Source organism: Chlorocebus sabaeus, chromosome 17 (assembly GCF_047675955.1).
Source record: "Chlorocebus sabaeus isolate Y175 chromosome 17, mChlSab1.0.hap1, whole genome shotgun sequence".
NCBI lineage: Eukaryota > Metazoa > Chordata > Mammalia > Primates > Cercopithecidae > Chlorocebus > Chlorocebus sabaeus.
Window position 1 is genome coordinate 27237493 of NC_132920.1, and position 19074 is coordinate 27256566.

The 19074-nt window shown below is 39.3% G+C and overlaps 3 non-coding genes across 3 annotated transcripts; 2 read left to right on the forward strand and 1 right to left on the reverse strand.

Moving 5' to 3' along the window:
* Nucleotides 1–440: 440 nt before the first annotated feature.
* On the forward strand, nt 441–512 carry TRNAD-GUC (transfer RNA aspartic acid (anticodon GUC)). Its single transcript has one exon. It is a non-coding gene; the product is annotated as a tRNA-Asp (tRNA).
* A 2027-nt stretch (nt 513–2539) lies between these two features.
* Nucleotides 2540–2621, reverse strand: TRNAS-UGA (transfer RNA serine (anticodon UGA)). The gene has a single exon. It is a non-coding gene; the product is annotated as a tRNA-Ser (tRNA).
* Nucleotides 2622–8110: 5489 nt separating this feature from the next.
* TRNAQ-CUG (transfer RNA glutamine (anticodon CUG)) lies at nt 8111–8182 on the forward strand. Its single transcript has one exon. It is a non-coding gene; the product is annotated as a tRNA-Gln (tRNA).
* Nucleotides 8183–19074: the final 10892 nt, after the last annotated feature.

Genomic DNA, 19074 nt, shown 5'->3' on the forward strand with positions numbered 1-19074 from the left:
TACCTAATCATTTTCCCTTTAGCGGAACCTTTGCACGGTTTTCGGGGACGCCTTGCGTTTCCCTGCCCTCCAAATTCTCTTGAAGCCTATACTTGTTACAAGTGTTGATAGTGCTTTCCTCTTCATGGAAATTTAGTCCTAGTCTGAGGTCCAAGTCTGTGGTCAATTATCAGTTTCTGTGGAATCAGTGGTTCAACTGCTTTTGTCACCCGGTCTCGCTGGTTGCAAATGACTAGAAACACTGTCAGAGATATCCACACCATCACAATCAAAAAAGCAGGCTGTCCTGACAGACCCTGTCGTTTCGACTGAGGCGGCATATTAAAGTGTAAATTCGCCAAGTATAATCAATTTAGTACAATACAAACTTAGACTTAAAAAAGTGGACGAGAGTACTTCAGTTTATTAGAGGTAGTCAAAAGAGAGAGTCTTCCAGTTCTTCCTCGTTAGTATAGTGGTGAGTATCCCCGCCTGTCACGCGGGAGACCGGGGTTCGATTCCCCGACGGGGAGAAAAGTAGCTTTTTGCATCTTTTGCCCACTGATGGCCCCTACCTGGCTCTGAGGGCAGAGCTGCGGTGGGACCACTTGCCATTCCTTCTTAACTGTCACTGGAACCTCTCGACTCTCCTCACTCCTAAAACCAGCTGCTCTGATCACAGAAACATTCCAGGCAATTCTGAAAACTCAAAGTGACAGTTAGTTTAAGGCCCTAAGGAGAATCTAGGTTTAAATGACACAAAATGTACTTATTAAAAGTTATCGAGAATACAGTTGTCTAGCATCTGCCTCTTATTTGCATGGTCAAAAAGCTCATGTAAATGTTCAAATCCTCCATCCTTCTAGACACGAAATCCTGGAATGAAGATATTGACATGGTCCAGCTGGGGGATTGTGTGTGCTCCAGCTGCACTAGCTGACCTGGGCAACTCCAAATTATAGAATCCACAAGATGTTAATCAAACATATGAGGGAAGATGACGAAGTGGCCACAGACTTTTGAGGAGATTCCCAAGTTTCAGGAACACATGAGGATTGTCAACATTGCTGCTTTCAACAATATCTGAAGCTTTAGGCAAGGCAATGTGTTAGTGAACATATGCCGATTTAAAATAAAAATCGAGCTTCCTGAAAGGTGGGGGTGGGGGGGGGACTTAAAAAGCCATAGCAATCAGGACAATGTGTTACTTGCTCAGGGGGTGTAAATTGGCTCAACCACTTGCGAGAATGACTTAGCATTATATATTAAAGCTTGAATGTATACATGTACTGTGACTCTGCAATTCCACCCATATCTCTCCAACAAAAATATTTATTTATATTCACTGAAATACATGTACAAGTATATTCATGGCAGCACTAGTTGTAATGGCCAAACTGGAAATAATCCAAATGTCTCTGTGAAAGTGTTGGACTTTAAGAAGCGCCTTGACATCAGGGACTGATTTCAAAGAGTGGAGAAAGTGGAAAGTTACTTGTCAGAACAAGAGCAAGGGCATTTAGGGGTTGCTAAGACAGAGGAAACTCAGAATAAAAGTGGCCAAGAGGGGTGAGAACATTCCTGTATTTGGCACCCTGGTAGCTTCTCTTTTGTTCCATTCCTTTCATCTCCTGGCCTTTCTCCTCTCTTCCCTTTTCTTGTTTTTCCATATCTTTTCTTCTCCTCCCTAGACCTTTTCTTCCCAACTTTCTTCTGTATGAGAACCAAAGTACTGAGTGTTTGAAGTTACACCTTATTTCCTGAATGTACTGTAAAGCCCAGATAAGTGTTCTTGGTCTTTGAATGTGCTGGAGAAGATAGGAAGAATAGACTGGGGCCAGAGAACTTCACCTGGAATTTTTCTAAGCTGTAAGATGAAGGCATTTAACAAAATCAATAGAATAAAAATAATAAGGGCTTGGCAGTCAGAGGTTAGCTTTAACATCCACTTCCTGTGGTTTAATAAACCTTTCCCATTCTTGCGCTCTCGAATTTTCAGGCCGAGAAGATACAATGTGTGTGGTACTGTCTACAAACCAACTATTTATATTGAAGTTACAATCACAGTCATTGTTATTATTGCTGCAAAACAGGTAATGCCTTATTGCTGTTGAATGACAGACAGTCCCTAAACTTGGGGTAACAAAACACTTAATACACAATAGGCAAAATCTTCACACCCCAGACAAGCAACTTAGACTTGTCTACAGAGAAAACTCCATGGAGTCTGACTTCAATTCTCAGAGTTTGTAGGTGAGGAAAAGAGAATTGCCTTCCTCAAATTAGGATTAACGTTAGGTGGATTAACGTTAGGTAGTGTTAACACCACAATAGATTCTCTCTTACTGGAGACACAGTTGTCTCGAGTGTTGGAGGAGGAGGTTAATGGACTCAGAGGAAGAGGCAAACTATAACGCAGGGTTACCTACAATGATGACAGATATAACGCAGAGCACAAGGCAGGGTTACCAAAGGAGATGACACAACTGTAATCCAGGAGACTCAGTTGCCTTTGGGGTGCAATTAGAAAGAAACTATTTGGGAGAAGTCAGGCTAAAACCGTAGCCGGCAGGATTCGAACCTGCGCGGGGAAACCCCAATGGATTTCAAGTCCATCGCCTTAACCACTCGGCCACGACTACTCAGCCATATGGGGTTCTTGGTTAAAGCTTTTGAAGATGTGAGTAGTGTGCCATTCTTGGGCAGTATAGTAGGTAGATACTACAGTAAAAGATGTTTTGGTGCCTGGTTACTAAGTCTAGTAACAAATAATTTTCTAGGTGCATTAAGAGCTCCCAGCTTTTAGATGAAATAAGTCATCCATAGTGAATTGGAATTCAGTTGAGAAATGTGGAGTTCAAAGGAGCATTCCAAGACAAGAGATTTGGATTTTCTCTCCCCCTAGAACTCCACTTGCTAGTCATGGTTGAGGCACCTGTTCACAGGTATTTGTGAGATACTAGCAGAAAGGGAGTTTGGTGCTGAGGGTCTGATCCTAGTAGCTTCACACCCTCAAATGACAATGGAACAGGAAACCTGCTAGAGGAAATTTGAAGGAATTATGACCTTGGAGTCATTTGCTTTTGCTTTCAGTATTGAATACTAAGCCAGAAATATCTTCAACAGCTTTGAACTGCTTTGTCCTTTCTCTGGCTTAGAGAATTCGTTGAAACACAATTTGAGCAGGGGTGCAGGATGAGAAGGGGCAGGGAGGACCTAGCCTTCGTGGACCCTCTGAAGAAAAAGTTGATGGGAAGGTCTCCATCCTCTCAGGAAAAGCTAACTCCTTTTCACCTTCCCCAGGGAGGGAAGCAGGCAGTCCCAGGAGCCAGGGGAATATGGAGAACCTTAGAGAACATGTTTTCCAAAATTTTCCAGCTTGAAAACATTCTTTGTCCCTCCTAATGCAAAAGAGCTTATGAATGCCACACTAAATCTAGCTATATTAATACCTTTTTTTCCCCCTAGGATTAAAGACTGTTGGTTCAGGGAAACACTACAGAACCAGGCTTTTATTGTTTATTCTTTAATGGGGAATCTCAGGGATTACAGCTTTGAGTTCTGGGAATTGAAGTGCTTGACCAAAGTACCGCCAAGTAGATTCAGACAGACTTTCAGATGGGAGAATTCCTTTACATTTGAGACCCTCAAACTCTCTTGCAGATACAGTTCTCCCACACTCGTTTTCATTTAGGGCAGAACAAAAAGACAGTTGCTCCTGAAGTGAATTGCACTGTGTTGCTCAGAAAGATATGTTGATATCCTAACCTGTGGTACTTGTGAGTGTGACCTATTTGAAAACAGTCTTCGCTGATTTAATCAAGTTAAGAGGAGGTCACGCTGGATTCAGGTAGGCTCTAAATCCAGTAATCCAGTGACTATTGTCCTTATAGGAAATGGGAAATTTAGAGACACAGTCACCAGGACAAAAGCCATGTTGAGAGGGAGGCAGAGTGGAGTGACGCAATTACAAACCAAGAATGCCAAGGATTTTCTTCAATCATTAGGAGCAAGGAAAGAGGTCTCAGATTGTCCATCAGAGCACCTAGAAAACAACCAACCCGGCCAAAATCTTGATTTTAGATTTCTGACTTCTAGAGCTGTGAGAGAATAAATCTGTCTTTTTAAGTTACCCAGTTTATGGTTGTTTGGGCAGTCTTAGGAAACTAATCAGCTCCCTTACCCATGTTCTTGGAACAAGATCCTTTCTGTTGCTGCCCTAGCACTTCTCCATTCCACCAGGAAGCTCGTGCAAATGGTGACTCACTTTTTTTTTTTTTCTCTTGAGATGGAGTCTAGCTCTTTTGCCAGGCTTGGAGTGCAGTGGCAGGACCTCGGCTCACTGCAACCTCCAACTCCCTGGTTCTAGCGATTCTCCTGTCTCAGCCTCTTGAGTAGATGGGATTACAGGTATGCGCCACCATGTCCAGCTATTTTTTTTTTTCCTGTATTTTTAGTAGAGACGGGGTTTCACCACGTTGGACACGTGATCTTGAACTCCTGACCTCGTGATCCGCCCGCCTTGGCCCCCCAAAGTGCTGGGATTACAGGCGTTAGCCACCGCGCCTGGCTGACTCACTTCATTTTGAAGAAAACTCACTTAGCGAAACAATCCAAACTAAAAGAAATCATTTATGTTCAAAGACACTTATGATATTTTGTTATAATAATGAAATAATTAAAATAACAAACATTTCCAACAATGGGAGGGAAGATGATTATGTAATACAGGTTATATCTACCTGGAAAAATACTACCAATAAAAACGATATTTTGCAACTCTTACTAGTGGATAGCAGAAATAAATAAATAAACTAACAGTATTTTTGAAAAGATTGTGATAGTTCAGGCAAGAAGCATGTGATATAATGTTAAGTGAAAAGAGGAGAATTTTAAAAATGCATATACTGTATAACCTCACGTAACATTTTTGCATTATACATATTTGGGAGATGTGGGAGAATACACCAATGCATTACTAGTTGTGTCTGGGTTGTAGGATCAGAGAGTTTTTTTTTCTTTGTTTTTCTATGCTGTGAAGCAAACATCATTATTTAGGTTTAAAAACGAAGGGCAGAAATAGCATTTTATTGCTGGAACAGGGAAAAGTAGTCCCTAGATACAAGAACTTTGATGTTACTCAGTAGTCAAACATTTGGCTCAAGTGGTCACATTGTTCAAGGGGACTTCTGGTTAAAATGGTAGTGAAACCCAGGGCTTTATTTTTGCTTTCTTAAGATGCCCACAAGTTGGCAATAAAAGCAATTCAAAAATTGTGTAAACCTACAGTGATGAAGAGAGCATGAGAGCAAATAACGGATAGTACAAAACATTGTTTGCTTCCCAAATTAAAGTAGCTTGATGCAAGGGAAATTTACGAGGTTTGTTTTTTTTTTTTTTTTTTTTTTGAGACGGAGTTTTGCTCTTGTTGCCCAGGCTGGAGTGCAATGGCGCGATCTCAGCTCACCGTAACCTCTGCCTCCCGAGTTCTAGCTATTCTCCCGCCTCAGCCTCCCGAGTAGCTGGGATTACAGGCATGCACCACCACGCTCGGCTAATTTTTTGTAATTTTAGTAGAGACGGGGTTTCTCCATGTTGGTTTGGCTGGTCTCAAACTCCGGACCTCAGGTGATCCGCCCGCCTCGGCCTGAGATTTATGTCTTACTCATGTAACAGTCGATTGCAGATTTTTGTGTCAGCAAAGAAAGAGGAACCTGTTTTTTTTCCTTGTGGTGATTCAAGATTCCAGGCCCCTTCCATCTTATGAATCTATGATCCCCTAAAGCTTGGGAAAGTGCACACTTCTTAAAGGTCTGGAGAAAAACATGCTACTTGCATTCATGATTTATCGATTATAACTAATCATATGGCCTCACTGAGGTGTAAGGAGTCTTGGTAAGTACAGACTTTGGCTGAGTAGCTTATTCCCACAGACAACACTGTACTATGGAGGAGGAAACAGGAATTTAGGTGGATACCACAGTTATCAACAAAATTTGGGAGACAGAAGGGAGTTGGATAAATAGTAATTGAATTAGAGTGGATAAAGCTGAAACCTGTTTGCAAGGTGGGAAGCCAACAATAATAAAGTTGATATCACAGTTTCTTGGAAAGGCTTAAGAGTTGGAAGAACCTGCTGGATACGATGCCTCAGCCTCCCGAGTAGCTGGGATTACAGGCATGCACCACCACACCCAGCTAATTTTGTATTTTTAGTAGAGACGAAGTTACTCCATGTTGAGGCTGGTCTCGAACTCCTGACCTCAGGTGATCCGCCCGCCTCGGCCTCCCAAAGTGCTGGGATTACAGGCGTGAGCCACCGCACCCGGCCTAATTTTTGCAATTTTCTTAGAGACAGGGTTTCGCCATGTTGGCCAGCTTGGTCTCGAATTCCTGGCCTCAAGTGATCCACCTGCCTCGGCCTCCCAAAGTGCTGGGATTACAGGCATAAACCACCATGCTTGGCCTAAAGTGCCATTTTTATCACATTATATCAAGACTATGTACTATCAACATGGCTTATCACTGCTGGTGTAGTGCTTTTGGGATTTATTCACTCTTTACTTTCCCACCCTTTTTCATACTGTATTCTGTAGAGCAATCACTATGCAGAGCCCACAATGAAGGGGTGGAGTTATTTGGAATTCTGCTGAGGAGATTCCCTGAAAAACTGAGATTTGTTGCACATCAGGGAAGCTGTAAGGATTGGTTTAAATCTTCTATTTATTGTTGCTCAAATTGTTTCAGCTTTGACCGTTACAGGCAAATATTTTTAATTTTTTTTTTTTTTTTTTTCAGAGAGCACAGAACTTGGTACAAGCCCTAGCCCTTAGAAATGCTCATCTTAAAGTTGTTACCGGGACCTTCAGTTTTTCAAAAGCCTGCAGTGGGCTAGATTTTTGTTGAAAATACTTAGGATCCTCATGCTTCTTGTTCCCGAGGCTCCTGCAAACCACCTTTAGTTATCCCGTTTAGCAAGAGGGTTTCATTCTGTCTTGTTTTCTGGTAGTGAGCGGATCGGAAAGTCATAGGGCTGGGAGAAGATGTATTGGATGAGATATGTACGGATACTCTCGTTGCCACTGTACAGCTGCCATTGCAGCTCATGCCGCAGAACACACGGCCCTACGGGCGGGGTCCATTTTAACCTGGTAGTGACAGTGCCGCCTCATTTAAGCCGGAAGGATTTTTGTCCATGATACCAGACGTCTCTAAATAATGAAGTCATTCTGGCAGATGCCGATACCTCTCATGTGATCTTGTTGGGAAGGTTCAGATCCTATCAACTGCGATTATTTACTCTTAAGGACCCTCTGCCTCCTTCCTCAGCCTTTCTATTTGACAATATAAGATCGCTTTTGTCTCCTGCAATAAACAGTCCTAGACAAGTCATGTCCGGGTCTTGGCATCCGTAAATTTTTACCGCTGAATATTTTGGGAGAGGCTCATAGTTAATACCATTGAAAAAGACCAAGTCAAAGCTTTATCAGTGAGAAACTAATTACAAAATCCTGCTTTGCAAATATTCGAACTTTTAACAGTGCTTTACCCTTTGGTATCCACGAGGTGGAGCCTTCCTGTGAAGCTGAAAGCATCTTTCGGTGTCCTGTTTTTTGTTTTTTACCCTCGTCAACGCCACAGCCAGGACTAGTTGACATGCCACCTCAACTGAAGTCATCCATAATTTATATGTTACGAAATCGAACTTTCAAAAGTGTGCCTAGCATTAGGAGCAAAGAACGCCGGACAAACGCTCGGGAGGCGGCAAGCCTCGCGGTTCTTCCAACAACGCAATCTGTCAGCGCCTCTAGGTTGGTGCCCTCTGCCCCTGCGTCGGGGCAGCCCGGTTGAGGGCGGCCGAACCGAGGCTAGGGAACCCCGAAGGTTGCAGAAGGCAGAGGGACGCTAAGAGTCTAAGGGGGACACGGACTTACCTTATCTGTCCCTGGAAACCGATTTGCTCTTGGATTTTGCACGAAGAGCCCTGTGCGAAACGAAAAGGGAACTTGTGTGGTGGCGGCAGATAACGAACACTAGGGTAGAAACAGGTTCTTAAAGGGAAGACGGCTTGAATTCAGAAATGAAGATATACTCCATCAGGAAGGAGTGATAGCAAGTGCGGCTGTGGTGAGGTTCCATGGTGTAATGGTTAGCACTCTGGACTCTGAATCCAGCGATCCGAGTTCAAATCTCGGTGGAACCTGAGGTTTTTGGTTTTTTTCTTTTTTTCTTCTTGCTTCCTCACTATTTTTTTCTTTCTAAAATAAATTTCCCTCTTAGATGTGATTGGCAGGGAATCTCCAGTTCATATGAACCCAAAGTATGAAGTGGACTCTGTATGGGGCCCACTGACTCTCTGCTCTATGTTCAGAGCAGGAGACCATTCCTCATACCTCCTTCCTTTTAGTACCCTCCTCACCACCACCTAACAGATATTCTAATACCCAAAATAATTTGAGTTGAGTTAAACTTTTTATTTGATTTATTGCCTTATGAAATGCGGTTAATTCACTTCAGAGGACAAAAAGGACTCAACAGATTTGAGGGAGAAGAAAGATTCTTGTATGTATCTTTTTCCCAAGAGAATGAGGTTTTATAATGCCTTTCAGGTGCAATCACTAGAATTTACAGGTGTTTCATTTGCCACTGAGAAACAAGGATTCGTGAAAATAAATCTGTATTTTAAATAAAAATTGCTTAAACTCTCTTAGGTATTTGAACACTATTGGATCTTCACATGGTAACTTCAATCACTGTCAACACGGTAAGTAAATACCCAGATACATCTTCTAAGTGCTTCCATGGTGCTCTGTTGGTCATTTCTATGACATTAACGTACCACACAGAATTGCTGTCAATGATGAATATGTCCCATAGAATGATACAGCTTTCAAATTGTATCCTAGATGTCTCTGTGATTATTTTGTCTTCATAAAACTAAATGTCTCCTGTTGCAAGTTAATTTTCTGGTAAATGTTTGGATTTGTCACAACTTAAGGTAAGACAAAGAAGTTACTGGGTCTCTGAAGAAATAAGGCCAAAGTGCTTTCCTTAGTTTGATCTTATCTATTAGTATTTATAAAATTGTGTATTTTAATTATGGATACAGGGTATCAGGCTATATATTATAATCTTTTTTCATTTAATCTTATATTACTAAAATTAATCATCTCTTTTGTTGTATGTAGCTACCATTCATTCACTGATTTCATGTTAGCTGCTGTGTAATATGAACATGCCACAGCTCATTCATTCATCTTTCCATTAATGGGAAACCTAGAGTTATTTATAATATAAATTTGATTTTGAATTATGGCAATTCTTGAGTCACAAAAATTAAAAATTATGTTACTGCAGAGGAAATTCCTGATTCTGCAACCATACATTTGGTGGAGAATTTGAGCTGTCATTTTCATTTTCCAAATGCTTCCGCACATAATGATTATTCACCCTTTTATATTGCACTACTGATTCCTTCTGATTCCTCATGCATTTTCTAGTGTTAACTGCTAGCAGCATTATGTTCCCCAGCATGGAATGCCTTTGCTAGGCCTTATGCCACCACTGCCTCTAAAAGCTTAAATATCTACCTGCGTTTAGCAGATATCTATTCATTACCCTTACCAAGGCAAATGTTGCAAGAAAATAGATGCTTACCTTTAATTTAGATAGACCTAATTTGCTTCTAAACATTTCTTTATAGACTTTATTATACTTGCATAAAGATGTATCATGATATAATACATAATTTTGGAGTTTTCCCCCCTTGTTTATATACATGTTTCTTCTGAAAGAAGAAATACATCTGATTGGCAAAGCTTAGGGCACATGCCTGCCATCCTAGCTACATAGAAGCCTAGGAAATTGTTTTAGACAGTTTGGACTACTATAACTATATAATGTTTGTTGACTTAAACAACAAACATTTATTTCTCACAATTCTGAAGGCTGGGAAACCCAAAATCAAGGTTCCAGCTGATTCAGTGTCTGGTGAGGCCTCCTTTCTTGATTTGCAGCCTACTGTCCTCTTGCTCTATCCTCACATACTGTGGGGAGAGAGAGAGAGAGAGAGAGAAAGAGAGAGACAGAGACAAAGGGAGAGAGAAGGGGAGAGAAAGAGAGAGAGAGAGAGAGAGAGAGAGAGAGAGAGAGAGAGAGAGAGGCTTCCACATATGAATTTGAGGGGGACACATTCAGTCCATAGCAGAAATTTAGTTATGACAGTACCATTGAGGATGCATAGTTCATTGGTAGAGAATTCTCCCTAGTCATATGAAGTCTTAGGCATATTAGACCACTATGTTCATCAATATGATTATCTATAATTTCTTTTCTTCCTAAACTTTTCTTTTTCCATCAATTTTCTCTTTCATTATGATTCAGCCACAGAATCTATATAGGCCGGGCACAGTGGTTCATGCCTTTAATTCCCACAGTTTCAGAGGGTGAGGTGGGTGGATCACTTAAGGCCAGGAGTTGGTGACCAGCCTGAGCAACATGGTAAGACCCTGTCTCTACAAAACTAATAATATATTTGTTAAAGAATCTGTTAAAATATTAGTTAATAATTACTAAATTTTGAGATGTAGAAACAAAATGGAACTACAATGATGAATAACAATAATTCACAAAATGGGATGTTGTAATAAGGATCAAATTATACTCGAGTCATTTATCATAATAAAAGATAATTTTTAAACTGTTTACTGAAGTTATAATTCATGCAAATGCTGAATGAATGACTATGAAATTAGTACTTGTCTGAGGTCATAGCCAAAGCTACACAGTAGCACCCCTTTGCTGTGAATAAAATGTCAGGATGTAAAAATTTAAGAATTTTATTGAAAAACTAATTATTATTAGCATTGTATTTAATGTATTATATTTTATATCAATATATTACTACAAGAATTGTGTTGTAATCAAAACTTTACTAGTCAAAATTTCAAAGGTTGATATTATTGTGTATCAATATCATTTACTAGATTTTTCTTCAGTCACTCTACTGCACAGTTGGGCCAAAAAATGGATGCCCACTTTTAACTTAAATGGACTTCATTGCTTCTAAACATTTCCTCTTCTTCAAAGATTTTATTATACTTGCATACACAAAGATTTATCATGATATAATACAAAATTTTGGAACGTTTCCCCCTTGTGAAAGTTTAATGTGACAAAATAGACATTTTGCTTTTAAATTATTTTGACAAAATGAAAAAAGTTATCAGATAGAAATTTTGTTTAAAGACTCAAGGCTAAGATAGAAAATAGTTTTTGAAGGTATTTTTAAATATTCTAGAAATGAAGTATTAAGATGTAATTACAACTTTATTATTCTTCATTTTATTCTAATGTAAATATTTATATTTGTTGAGAATAAAAGTACATGTTCTTCCTATACAGCAATCTAAAGAACTCTTATATTTATATTAACTTCCTTATATTAAATTCAATTTTAATCTTAATATTACATAAAATGTAAAGTTTTTCACAAATTATTAATTATTGAAGCATTTTATCCCAAAATAGTAAAAATCCATTCATATTTCAATGATTGACAGTATCTTAACAAATAAAGCTCACAAGGAGATTTTCACTCTATGTTTAATAGCTAAAATTCTTATTCTTGTACTAAACAATGAGTACTAAAAAATAAATAAATAAATAAATAAATAAATAAATAAAATAAGACAACCATACTATTCAGATAATAAAAGTAAACCTGGCCTTTTCTGACCGTGGACGCTGCTGAGAAAACACTGTTAAATGTCTCTCTTCCCACTGCCATCATATCTAAGTCACAGTCTCCTAAAGAGCCTGAACAACTGCTGAAGATTTTCGTTGTCATTGGAGGGTTGAACTTTTTTTTTTTTTTTTTTTTTGAGACGAGTCTCCTTCTGTCACCCAGGCTGGAGGAGTGCAGTGGCACAATCTGGGCTCGCTGCAACCTCCGCCTCCTGGGTTCAAGTGATTCTCCCGCCTCAACCTCCCAAGTAGCTGGGACTACAGGTGTGCACCACCACGCCCAGCTAATTGTGTGAGTGTGTGTGTTTTTAGTACAGAGTTTTACTATGTTGGCCAGGCTGGCCTCCCAGAGTACTAGGATTACAAGCATGAGCCACTGCACCCGGCCAGGAGGACTGAGCTTTGAAACAACTGATGAGAGCCTGAGGAGCCATTTTGAGCAATAGGGAATGCTCACGGACTGTGCAGTAAGAAAGATCCAAACACCAAGCACTCCAGGGACTTTGGGTTTGTCACATATGCCACTATGGAAAAGGTGGATGCAGCCATCAATGCAAGGCCACACAAGGTGGATGGAAGAGTTGTGGAACCAAAGAGAGCTATCTCAAGAGAAGATTCTCAAAGAACAGGTGCCCACTTAACTGTGAAAAAGATGTTAAAGAAGACACTGAAGAACATAAACTAAGAGATTATATTGAACAGTATGGAAAAATTGAAGTGATTGAAATCATGACTGACCGAGGTGGTGGCAAGAACAGGGGCTTTGCCTTTGTAACTTTTGATGACCATGACTCCATGGATAGGACTGTCATTCAGAAATACCATACTGTGAATGGCCACAACTGTGACTTTAGGAAAGCCCTGTCAAAGCAAAAAATGGATAGTGCTTCATCCAGCTAAAGAGGTCGAAGTGGTTCTGGAAACTTTGGTGGTGGCATTGGAGGTGGTTTTGGTGAGAATGACAACTTTGGTCATGGAGGAAACTTCAGTGGTTGTGGTGGCTTTGGTGGCAGACGTGGTGGTGGTAGATATGGTGGCAGTGGGAATGGTTATAGGGGATGTGATAATGATGGAAGCGATTTTGGAGGTGGTGGAAGCTACAATGATTTTGGCAATTACAACGATCGGTCTTCAAATTTTGGACCCATAAAGGGAGAAAACTTTGGAGGCAGAAGCTCTGGTCCCTATGGTGGTGGATGCCAATACTTTGCCAAACCATGAAACCAAGGTGGCTATGGCAGTTCCAGTAGCAGCAGGAGCTATGGCAGTGGCAGAAGATTTTAATTACTGCCAGGAAAGAAAACTCACCAGGAGAGGAGAGTCAAAGAAGTGACAGGGAAGCTGCAGACTACAACTGATTTGTGAACTCAGCTAAGCCCAGTGGTGGAAGGGCCTAACTGCTACAAAGAAGACATGTATTAGACAAATACTCATGTGTATGGGCAAAAAACTTGAGGACTGTATTTGTGACTAATTGTATAACAGGTTATTTTAGTTTCTGTTCTGAGGAAAGTATATATCATTCCAACAAAGGGTTTTAATGTAGTGGATTTTTTTCTTTTTTTCTTTTTTTCTTTTTGCAACCATGCTGTTGGATGCCAAATGTAATAGTCTAATCATGACACTGAATAAATGTGTCTCTTTAAAAAATGTGCTGTGTAAAGTTAGTCTAGTCTGAAGCTATCTTGGTAAATTTCCCCAACAGTGTGAAGGGAATTCCTTCAGGGTGATGCCATATTCTATTTGGAATTTGTATACAACCTGCTTGAGTGGAGAAGCCATTGTCTTCAGTAACCTTGGTGTAGTTGAACTGATAGTTACTGTTGTGACTTGAAGTTCACCATTAAAAGAGTTCACCTGGCCAGGCGCGGTGGCTCTCATTTATAATCCCAGCACTTTAGAAGGCTGAGGCAGGAGAATCGCTTGAACCCAGAAGGCAGAGGTTACAGTGAGGCGAGATGGTGTCATTACACTCCAGCCTGGGTGACAAAGTGAGACTCCACCTCAAAAAAAAAAAAAAAAAAAAAAAAAAAAAAACAGAACAAAATAGGCTCAAGGATCCCAGAAATAACATGAAAGTAGGTATCTGGCTATTTGACTTTCATTCTGGCCTGGGGATAGGGGGTTCTTTACAGCCTGGGGCAATGAAAGTCTCAGCTCCCTATTTTGCTTTCTTCAAAACGTGCGTGCGCGTGTTGTGTGTGTGTGTGCGCGTGTGTATGTGTTGGAGGTAGAGGGAAAGCACCTTGTTACAGCCTGATGAAAGTCTAGATTCCCCACTTTGCCTTTGCTGTCGTGTGTGAAGGTTTTGACCACAGGTTTTTTTTCCTCTTCCAGCTTCCCAAGAGCAGAAGTCCCTAGAAATGGAGTTTGTAACTCCACTGAATACATAAAATTAGTTAAAAAAATCATAAGTCATAAAACAAAACAAAAATTTTTAAAATATAAAACTTTTAGAAGTAGAGTCAGGCTTCGGCCGGGTGCGGTGGCTCATGCTTGTAATCCCAGCACTTTGGGAGACTGAGGAGGGCGGATCACGAGGTCAGGAGATCGAGACCATCCTGGCTAACTCGGTGAACCCCGTCTCCACTAAAAATACAAAAAATTAGCCGGGTCTGGCGGCGGGCGCCTGTAGTACCAGCTACTTCGGAGGCTGAGCCAGAATGGCGTGAACCCGGGAGGCGGAGCTTGCAGTGAGCCAAGATCGTGCCACTGCACTCCAGCCTGGGCAAGGCAGCGAGACTCCGTCTAAAAAAAAAAAAAAGTAGAGTCAGGCTTTGGTCCAATAACTCATTAAAAGATTATTTTATATTAGGGAAGTGTCCTCAGCCTTCTGTTCATATGCCCTTGCTTATTTTGATTCTATGTATTATGCAGCACAAACATTCACATTCACTGCTTTTTCTTTTCTTTTTTCTTTTCTTTTCTTTTCTTTCTTTCTTTCTTTCTTTCTTTTTTTTTTTTTTTTTTTTTTTTTTTTTTGAGACAGACTCTCGCTCTGTAACCCAGGCTGGAGTGCAGTGGTGCGATCTCGGCTCTCGGCTCACTGCAACCTCCGCCTCCCAGGTTCAAGCGATTCTCCTGCCTCAGCCTCCTGAGTAGCTGGGATTACAGGCGCCCACCACCACGCCTGGCTAATTTTAGTATTTTTAGTAGAGACAGGGTTTCACCATGTTCGTCAGGCTACTCTTGAACTCCCGACCTCGTGATCCACCCGCCTCGGCCTCCCATAGTGCTGGGGTTACAGGTGTGAGCCACCCCGCTAGCCTAACTTTTCTACCCTTAGGGACACTATGCTGTATTAACTATCTTCACAGCTCTGTAGGTTAAGCCCCTTCTGCTTCAATAGCCAGACAATCATTGTTGTATGGTTGTCACCCATGTTTTCAACATAAAAACACATGAATCATCACGCAACCATTTTACAACGTCATCTGCACCATAGAGATTTTTAAAACATATATCTCAAGAACTCATATAAAAACCAGAAATTTTTAGCAATTATATGTCACTTTGTTTCAGAGACTCCTTGAACACTCATACCACTCAAGCCGGGGTCCTCCTTGCCAACTTGGCAATGAGTAATATAGTTGTCAAATCACATTTTACCATCTGCTTTCACAGACCTCTTCTGATACCAGCTGTGAAAGTTTGGGATCTCTGGAAAGCAGACACTAAGATGTGTTAGAAGTGCAAGAGGTTATTGACAATAATGCCCATAACAATAAACAAAGAGGAGAAGGAAAGACGAATGCAGGAAGAGCTTTCAGACCATGATGTGGGTCAGGCATGGGCAAAATTAGAGAAGGAAGAAAGTAGGATTCAGTAGAAAAAGCCCGAGGTTTTCGCACAACTCTGAGAAAGTCTTGTCCAGCTTTGGTGTAAAGATTGCCCATGGATGAGACCCCAGTCAAGTGGAAATGACCAGACTTTAGCGTACACCCACTGTGCTCACCAAGAAGAAAACAACCTCAGTTTGAACACTGTGGAAGATGGTAAAAGTGCTGAAGCTGAAGATGGTAAAAGTGCCTTGGAGGCTGTCAGCTGACAGCATTTCTTGCAACTGAAAACAAGTTCTTCCTTGAAGGAAGATCTGAGCAGTGCACCTCCATGGCCACAGAAATTTTACAATACACATTTAATGAAATTTCAGTATAGATAAAGATTAAACAAATCGATTTACCTAAATGACAAATATAGAACACTATACTCAACTAAAAATATATATATTATTTATTTATTAAAAGATATTGTGTTGTGTATATTTGATGTTTACAACATGATGCTATGAAATATATGTAGATAGTAAAATGATTGTTCCAATGAGGCAAATTAACATCTATCATCTCAAATAGTTACATCTTTTTTGGACAAGAGCACCTAAACTCTACTAATTTAACAAAAATCCCTAATTTAATACAATTCAATTCACTAGAGTCCTCATGTTGTACCCTACATTTCCATATTTCTTTTCTCCTCATCCACCCCTGGCAACCACTTTTTAATTCTGTCTGTATGTTTGACCTTCATATATGTATGTGTGTGTGTGTGTGTGTGTGTATATATATCCACATATAAGTAAGATCTCACAATATTTTTCTTTCTATGTCTGGTTTATTTCACTGAGCATAATATCCTCCAGGGTCATTCATGTTGTGGCAAATGGCAGGATCTCCTTTTTTAAGACTGAGTAATATTATACACACACACACACACACACACACACACAGATTCTTTATCCATTAATCTATTGACAGACATAGATTGTTTCCATATCTTGGCTGTTGTGAATAGTGCTTCAGTGAATGTGGGAGTGCAGATGTCTTTATGAGGTAGTAATTGTATCTCCTTTGGGTTTATATCCAGGAGAGGAATTGCAGGGTCATATGGTAGTTCTATGTTTAATTTCTTTAGAAACATCCATGGTATTTTCCATAATGACTGCACAAATCTACATTCTCACCAACAGTGTTCTAGGGTTCCCTTTTCTCCACATCCTTGCCAACATTCGTTGTCTCTTGTCTTTTTGATAATAGCCATCCTAACAGGTGTGAAGTAATATCTCATAGTGGTTTTAAATTGCATTTTTCTGATGATTAATGTTGTTGAGCACCTTTTCATATGCATATTGGCCCTTTTATGTCTTCTTTGAAGAAATTGTTCAGATCCTTTGCCCATTTTTCATGAGACTGTAGTGCTGCCAGCTGTGCTCAGAAGGTAAGTCTCCTTGACCATTTTTTAATCAGGTTATCTGTTTTTCTGCTATGGAGTTATAAGAGTTCTTTATAAATTTTGAATAACAACTCGTTTTTCCCAGTCCATAAGTTGCCTTTTTTTGTTGTTGATTGTTTTCTTTGCTGTGCGGAAGTTTTGTAGTTTGGTGTGGTCCCATTTATTTATTTTTGCTTTTGTATCCTGGACATTTGGCATGATATCCAAAAAATTATTGCCAAGGCCAATGACAAAGAGCTTTCCCACTGTTTTCTTATGGAAGTTTTGTGTTCAGGTCTTATGTTTAGGTGTTTTGTCCATTTTAAATTGATTTTTGTGTATAGTAATAAGAGTCTAATTTCATTCGTTTGCATGTGGAAATCCAGTTTTCCAAGCATCATTTATTGGAGATTATTCTTTCCCCCATTGTGTCCTCTTGATGCCCTTGTCAAAAATTAGTTGGCAGTATATGTTTGAGTTTATTTCTGGGATGTCTCTTCTATTGCATTGGTCTGTTTCTGTTTCTATGCAGGAATGTTTGTGCTGCTATGAGAACAATATGTCTTGATTATTATTTAACTTTATAATATAATTTTAAAGCAGGGAGTGTGTTGCCTCCAATTTTGTTTTTCTTTCGCAGGATTGCTATGGCTATTTGGGGTGTGTGTATGTGATTCCATATGAATTTTAGGATTGTTTTTTCTACTTCTGTGAAGAATGTCCCTTTGGAGTTTTGATAAGGACTGTACTGAATTTGTATATTGCTTTGGATGGCATGGACATTTTAACAGTATTAATTATTCCAATTCATGAACATTGGATATCTTTCCATTGATTTATGTTGTCTTTAATTTCTTTCAACATTTTATAGTTTTCAGTGTAAAAATCTTTCACCTCCTTGGTCAAATTTATTCCTAAGTATTTTATTTTTGATGCTATCATAAATGAGATTGTTTTCTTGATTTGTTTTGCAGTTAGGTCATTATTTTTGTATAGAAATGCTACTATTTTTATATGTTGATTTACATATTATTTTTCAATACCGTTGGTGGGCCCTAATGCAAGTCTTTAAAAATGTACAAGGATTGAAATGACACAGAATATATTCTGTGAGTCCAGCATAATAAAAATAAAATTAATTTCAGAAATAAAATGGAAAACCCCCAAATGTTACTAAATGAAAAAACACTCATCCAAAGCCATAGCTTAAAGAAATCACATTTAGTTAAAATGAATGATAATCAAAATAAGATATATAAAAATTTGTGTAATGCAGCTGAACTGTGCCCATAGTCTAATTTATAGTTCTACTTGCATATATTAGAATAAAGATGTTTTAATATTTGATGTTACAGCTTTTTTCTCAGTAATTTAGAGGAAAACAGCAAATTAAAATATTAGAAGCAAGATTATAAAAAGAACACACACAGAAAAAAAACAGAGAACATCAACAAATCAAAAAATAGGAATTTAGGGAGGATTGACAAAATTATTGTTCTAAATCAAGGATTGTTCAATAAAAGGAAGAGAAAACAGAGAATACTAATACCAGAAATAAATATAGGATAACATTACATTTTAGTATATGGACATCAAGAATATACTAAGAATACAGTATGAACAATGTTTTGTAAATAGATTTGACAATTTAGGACAGATTCCCTTGAAGAGATGATTTACCAAAACTGACAGAATAAGAAATTAAGACCTTGAGTTTACTCCTCAGCTCTCTTCCTTCTAATTGGAAACCACACTGAGTAAATCTACTATTTGTTTCCCAGAATCGTTTATGAAGCTCAGGTAAGCATTCAAGGGGCATTTAAATAAGTGGGAACTTAAAAAAGAAAAAAAATGGTAGTAAAAATGTACCTTTGATTTGAGATGCAGGGGGAGTTGTTTACTGGAGGTCAAAGGGGGAGTTGTCAAGGGGAAAAGATGAAGTTTCTTAGAGGCAATACCAGGCTCTCAAACTGGCAATAAGTGGATTTCTAGTGTATCCTCTTAATGCACTGGGCTACGACTGAAATACTAGTGTATTTCCTCTCAGTAAATAGAAGTGCATCTCATTCCTTTTATCAATTGCAGAAGCTTCCATTACATTAATCTTCCAAAATTTATTTTAAAAGTCAAACATCAATG